At 37.6% G+C, this 6,779-nt stretch overlaps 1 long non-coding RNA gene across 1 annotated transcript; it reads right to left on the reverse strand.

Annotated features, from left to right (window-relative positions):
- Window positions 1-3,147: 3,147 nt before the first annotated feature.
- LOC128557426 (uncharacterized) lies at window positions 3,148-5,826 on the reverse strand. The gene is made up of 3 exons (XR_008371148.1): window positions 5,623-5,826; window positions 5,227-5,358; window positions 3,148-3,250 (listed from the first exon to the last, which is right to left on the reverse strand). It is a non-coding gene; the product is annotated as an uncharacterized LOC128557426 (long non-coding RNA).
- Between the last annotated feature and the right edge of the window lie 953 nt (window positions 5,827-6,779).

Raw genomic sequence — 6,779 nt, forward strand, 5'->3', positions numbered from 1 at the left:
ACGTGGCAACGATGAGAACATTATAAATATAGCCATGGACGGACGGTACAACTCACCGATCATTGCCAGCCACAGGAAGCCCAGACAGAATGCCTCTCAGGCTATCGGTTTAGCATGTGAGACTATGACCTCCCAACAGTTTATTATAGCTGCCTGTGTTAAAAATAAACTGTGCTGGACAGGTGCTTGGCTGAAAGGTAAAGGAATGAATGTGACTTGTCCTGGAGGGCATGCAGACTGCACAGCAAACTATGAGACACATGCCCCTCTGTCAGAGTATGAAATGGGGAAATCTATAGGCACCCAGTTAGCACTACAAGGGACTTTGATCAAATGCGTTACAACAGACAGGGATTCCAGATCAGCTGAGGGCGTGGATGCAGCACTTAAGGCACTAAACCCAATGTGGAAGGTAGAAAGACTGGCTGATACAACACATGTCGGACAAGCTCAATTCCGTCAGAACTACAGAGCAAATTTCAGTACAGAGATGTTTCCTGGCTCAACCCACAGACAGAAGCAAGATTACCAAACAGCCTTCAGTGCAGACATTAAAGCACGTTGTAGTCTGACTCTTAAAGCACTATGGAAGGAAAAGGCCGGGGACATCAATGCTATCAAGGTCTTACCAAGTGTCCTGGATGCGACTGTGGCTTGTTATGATGGAGACTGCTCTAAGTGTGCCCGTCACCCCTAGGTATGCTCTGGTTCCGACTCAAACTCCTGGTGGCAGAGATCCAAGTTCCTGCATCACTACCAGATAACCAACCTGAATATGGACAATAATGACAGAGTTATACTACAAGAAATCATCAAAATGGAACTGAGTGTCTCTGCTATTGAAACAATACGTCTGTTCACCAGTACACAGAAATGTGAGGCAGTGAACCGATCAACCAGTACCTCATTGCCGAAGAATGTTAACTATGGAAGGAATGTTGCTGGCCGGCTGGCATCCACTGTGCACAGACTGAATAATGGTATTGGGACTTCTGCTATACAGAAATGTGAACACTCTGGGGTGAAACTCTCAGAAAAGACTAGGTCTTATCTGAAAAAATGGACAGTAGTGAAAAGTACATGAAGGTGTACCAACAAAAACCTGAAACAGTCCGCAGGAAATTACTAAATCAAGGAAGAAATCTGAAAGAACATTTAGAGTATAAAAAGACACATAACACTACATCGGACTACAGCAAAGGTCAGCTAGATCTAAGGCCATCTACATCCAGGGGAGACAATATTGACCACTCTTACTCTATGTGAGGTGGGTGAGGCAAAGACTGTACCTGCAAAATGAACCAATAGTGATATATACCATTGAATAATATAATAAATAAACAAATAAACAGAAAAATAAATAAATAAATAAATGTTTGAAACTGCATACTGTGTTGACTTTTTCTCTATGAAATGAAGCTTTTTTGATACCCTATAACAACATGTCAAGATATATATATTCATTCAATTAATCTGAAATCTGAAAATGTAAATATAATTCAGCTGTTGTCTAGTGAGAAAGTTATTCTATAAACTGTACTTTTTCTATTGTTCTTGTCAAATCCCGATCAAGGAAAAATTCACCGAGTAAGCTAAATTAGCTGATTTATCGGGATAAATAAGCTGATCAGGAGATGTGCCGACTCTGTCTTTACGTAAAACAATGAGGATATATAGCTATAATATTGTACATTAATAAGAACATATAGGTCATCTGAGTACATAAAGGTCATGTGAGTGCACAGCACTTGTGTTAGAGGATCTGCAGCCAGGGTACATACAGCACCTTGAAGGGCCAGATTCTACAGGGATCAGTGTTGGTTTCATGACAATTTTAATTACAAACATGGCTCGGACACATTCAACTAGTACGCTTACCATTAAAGAATACAGTCCTTGTATGGCCTGTGCCCTACACCATGTCTGGTGTGTTTGCATCTCTATCGCATACAGTTAATATGGTGGGGCTCAAGGGATAGATGGTCTCGGTAAATGCACAGAGGTTGGTGGCACAGGTGTGAGACGTCCCCCTCGGGTAAAACCAAGATCCTGTCGGACACCATGTAACTGAACCTGTGTGCAGTTACAGTAGTCCATCTATCCTGGCCAGGTAATTTTACATTGATAATTCCATATTTATAAGTGCCCTGTTTGGTGGCACCAGTCCATAGACGGCAAGTGGAATCCTGGCTCGCCACAGAATTTTTCAGCATATTTTTGAAAAAAGCCCTCCATTTCAGGTCTGGATTTTAAAATGAGGCTGCTACACAACATCTTTCTATATTTAGAACATTTTAAAAGTGAAAGTAACTTTTTTTTTTTTTTTAAATTTTCCCCCTCAGCCGAGGGCATATATTCAACTTCAAACCTCATAAAACTGAAACATTTTAGCCAAAGTGATTAAATAATCAATTGTATCTACAACCTGTCTATGAAGTTTCAACTCATTCCAAGCAGAAATAAAGCTTGTACAGAATTTCCAACATGGACACCGGTTCATTTTCAGCATTCATATGAGGCCCAAAAGTACAATTAATTTCCCATAGGGTTACATACAAATATATCAATGCAAGGCTTTGACACAATGTTCTGAAGACAAATGCAAATACCTTCTCTTTAGAAATCTATCCGAGAGAAACACAAAAATCACTTTTAAGTGACCTGTTGACCTGCTACTTTTCTCCTCACATCTGTCAGAATGAATAGTGTATTGCATTTTTACAAAGTGAAGCGGTTCAGCCTACTTTTTGTACAAATCCGCAGACAGTCATTTGCAAAAAAAAAAAATGATTTTCCAGCAATGTTTTACCCCTTTCTCTTCATTTACATCAGATCTATAAAACTGAGCTACTTTCAGCTCAGGATATCTATTTACAATCAAATCCATCATGAAATGAGGGACCTCTTTTCTCTCGGATACACTTCCTTTAGTTGGGTAACAAAGGGCAGGTAACTGTACCTTATTACCAACTTTAAGCTTAACCAAGATATGAAGAAGCAGACTTCTTTTTTTAAAACCGAGTTACCCCCCTTCAATTTTAAAGTTTGTTTTATATAAAATTTTGATTTTTTTTTTCAAAAAGTTTATTTTTCTCTTACTAAGCTGGATTGGAAAATGATTCTACATATAAAATTTAATGATCTACTTACTTATTACATGTTTTCCAAAACTGCCATACACTGTTTTACTCATCATGTAGGACAAAGACCCGCATCTCATTACCATTACAGTTGGACTGCATACATTTCACTACAAAAGAAGAGACATCTTTCACAGAGTTTAGTAAAGTCAGGGAAGTTCTAGATGCAGGAGAATAATGTGGGTAGGTAGACTGACTTTGACCTTGAATATATGTATAAAACATTAAAGCGTAAATGGTAACAACTATATTTAGCATAAACTAGTGGCCCCTTAAAGGTGCCACCATTTGGATAAATTTGGGAGAGGATCTTACAATGATGCTACAGACTAAGCTTCATGAAGACCCACTTAGCAGTTCAGAGGAAAAAGCCATTTAAAACACACTTTTCTATTTTTAGATCTAGCAATCCTAAAAGGCCCCTATTTAACAAACTTGGAAGAGGACCTTATAAAGATGCTACAGACCAAGTTTTAGTAAAGAACCATCAAGCCATGAAAAGAAGTCATTTAATGATATTTCTATTATAAGCTCCAGCGCTCCCACCCCACCTCTAGCACCCCCAATGAACATTTCTGAGGAAATATTTCATAATAATTAAGCCTGCAGTTTTTGAGAAAGAGATTTTTAGACTTTCCTTTTGATTGCAATGGCAACAAAAAATTCTTCAAGACTAACCTAGATATGAAGGAATCAGAAATGGGAACATCAAAGGAACATTCCTTGGAAGTTTGGCTGAAATTGGCTTGATGTCTTAGGAGATGTTTTTAAAGAAATATTAACAACAGAAGGACAGACGGACGATCAAGTCATTCAAAGATCCTAAAAGCTCCCCTTCGATGTTGAGTTCTGGGATTGGATGGGGATTATGTGGGTGAGAACTTTCAAAAAATTTTGTAAATAGTCACATTACAAGAGCTGTTAATATTGGTCGCAAATGCCTCCGAAGCATGCCCAAGAATGCTACAGTTGTCTGTGCAAAAAAAACAACAACACACACATCATTTTGTAACCTTGACCTTGACCAAACAGACCCAGTCATAAGCGTGACATACCTTCTCAAAATGGTTAACATTTGTGTCAAATTATTTTCAAATCCCTTGATAAATGGCAGAGTTATTGACCAGACAAGAAACACCTTTGACTTCTAAATGTGACCTTGACCTTGGAGCTAGAGGTTTAGGTCTTGCGCATGACATGTCATCTTAATAAAGGGAACATTTATGCCAAGTAATTCTAAAATCCCTTAATCAATGGCAAAAATATGGACCAGACAAGAAACAAACCATGTTAACATTTAATCTCTAAGTGTGATCTTGACCTTAGAGCTTGGGGTCGGGATCTTGCACATGACATGTCATCTCATTATGGGGAACATTTATGCCAAGTGATTTCAAAATCCCTTCATAAGTAGCAGATCTATGGACTGGACACAAAACAGACCCTGTTAACCTTTGACTTCTAAGTATAAACTTGACCTTGGAGTCTGGGTCTTGCACATGACACATCATCTCATTATGGTAAAAAGGTAAAAATTTATGCCAAGTTATTTCAAAATCCCATCATGGATGGCAGAGTTATGGACCAGACACAAAACAGACCCTGTTAACCTTTGACCTCTGTGACCTTGACCTTGGAGCTAGGGCTCTGAGTCTAGCCCATGACATGTTGTGTCATTATGGTGAACATTTATGCCAACTCAGACAAGAATTTACACAGATGCACAGACACACACACGGACGGACAGTGCGATTTTGATATGCCCACCTTTGGGGGCATAAAAACATGTGTGTGAAATTATTGTACAATCAAACCAGCAGTTTCAGAAGAAAAGATTTTTTTTCAGAAAAAGGGAAGACTTGCCCTTTCATTTTTAAATAAAACAGAATGATTTGAAGGAATGAAGAAATTATTTTGAAATCGAGCCTGTGGTATTTTCTGAGTTTTCCAATTAGCCATAGAGAGAAAACTAGCCTGGCCCATCTGCCATTATTTTCAAGGATTCAATTTGGTAGATCACCTAAGGAACACTGATGTGAAATTATTTTGAATTTAGATCAGCATTTTTTAGTACTTATTCTCTTACATTAACATCATTAACAATTCAATCTGTTGAGCAACTCCCTACATCTCATAACAATACCCTTCACAGATGTACAGCCCCTATTCTCTTCGAATTCTGGGTATATAGCTTCCAGCTTGCTTTCCTGCAACTTCACTATAAAAAGACACATTTTTCAAATTAATCAAAACAGGTACACAAAATAACATAATGGCATTTTGTAAGAAAATTTGAAATTGAGTTACCTCCCTTCAATCATTTTCTATAATCTCTAGGTTTAGACCTCACACTTGAAAATGGCTTAACTAAAATATGCCTTCTATTTAAATAAATATTGTAAATGATTTTCACAACTCAAAGCTACTATGATAGTGTACAAAGTAAAGCAACTAAATAATGTTGATTCCAGCAAGTACATACATGTACCACATCCTCATCCCTGTATTTTCCATATCCTTTTTCCATGACACTTAAGTATGCACACAACAATAGGAATTTCTTGGTTTCTCACTGCAGCATGATCTACCATACAAAAGAAATGTTTCACTATATAATGTCTAATAAGGTACATAAATGTTAAGTTAATAAATATGAAGTATATTAATACAATACATGTAACTGCAATTTTTCATGCAAATTTACACCAGTTAAATGAGCCTCACCATGAGAAAACCAACATAGTGCATTTGCAACCGGCATGGATCCAGACCAGCCTGCCCAGCCACACAGTCTGGTCAATATCCATGCTATTTGCTAACGGTTTTTCTTAGTGCAATAGGCTTTGAAAGCAAACAGCATTGATCCTGACCAGCCTGCGCATCCGCAAATGCACTAAGTTGGTTTTCTCATGACACAGCTCATACTAGTATTAAATGTTTAATAAATAAGTGGTTTGATATTAGCCCTCTTACTTGTCTTAGGGCAGTCGTATTGGCCCCCAAGACAATTTTATCAAATAACTACATATACTTAAAGGATTGAAAATTTAAAATCTGGACGCGACCATCAGAAAATAAAAACAGCGCCAGTTAAGTTATATTAGCCAGAACTACCATGAGTCTGTAACACTCTGTGCCTTCTTTACTGTTCAATTAAAAGAGCAAGTACAGCTTACTGGTACACAACATCTGTACTGGTTTGACACCAGTATCTGCCCAGGACCAGTTTTCAGACACATGCAGTAACCACTTTATTTTGGCGTTTAAATTCACACAGGTGTTTCATCTGGATCATTTGGATGTTTATTCTTCATGTCTACAACTAACCACTGTTTTACAAGGCTGTATAATGTTAGGTTTTATGATGATACCTCACCTGTGTTTACAAAACAACTTTCCATCTTAACAGGGCATGAAGTTAGCATAGCACATGCGCAGTAGTTTACACTTGTCAATGTATCAAGTAGGGAAGAAATAATTAAACTACATATTAGTTGTCTTCTGATAAATGCGCTACTTTTAACTTCATGGTAATAGTTACATAACATACAAGGCTGTCGAATATTGCACTAATTTTATTCTATATCTGTATGAATTATCTAGAATTCGAATTAAACGAAATTTAAGTTTTCTGTAGTT

The sequence above is a fragment of the Mercenaria mercenaria genome, chromosome 5 (genome assembly GCF_021730395.1).
Source record: "Mercenaria mercenaria strain notata chromosome 5, MADL_Memer_1, whole genome shotgun sequence".
In the NCBI taxonomy this organism is placed as follows: domain Eukaryota; kingdom Metazoa; phylum Mollusca; class Bivalvia; order Venerida; family Veneridae; genus Mercenaria; species Mercenaria mercenaria.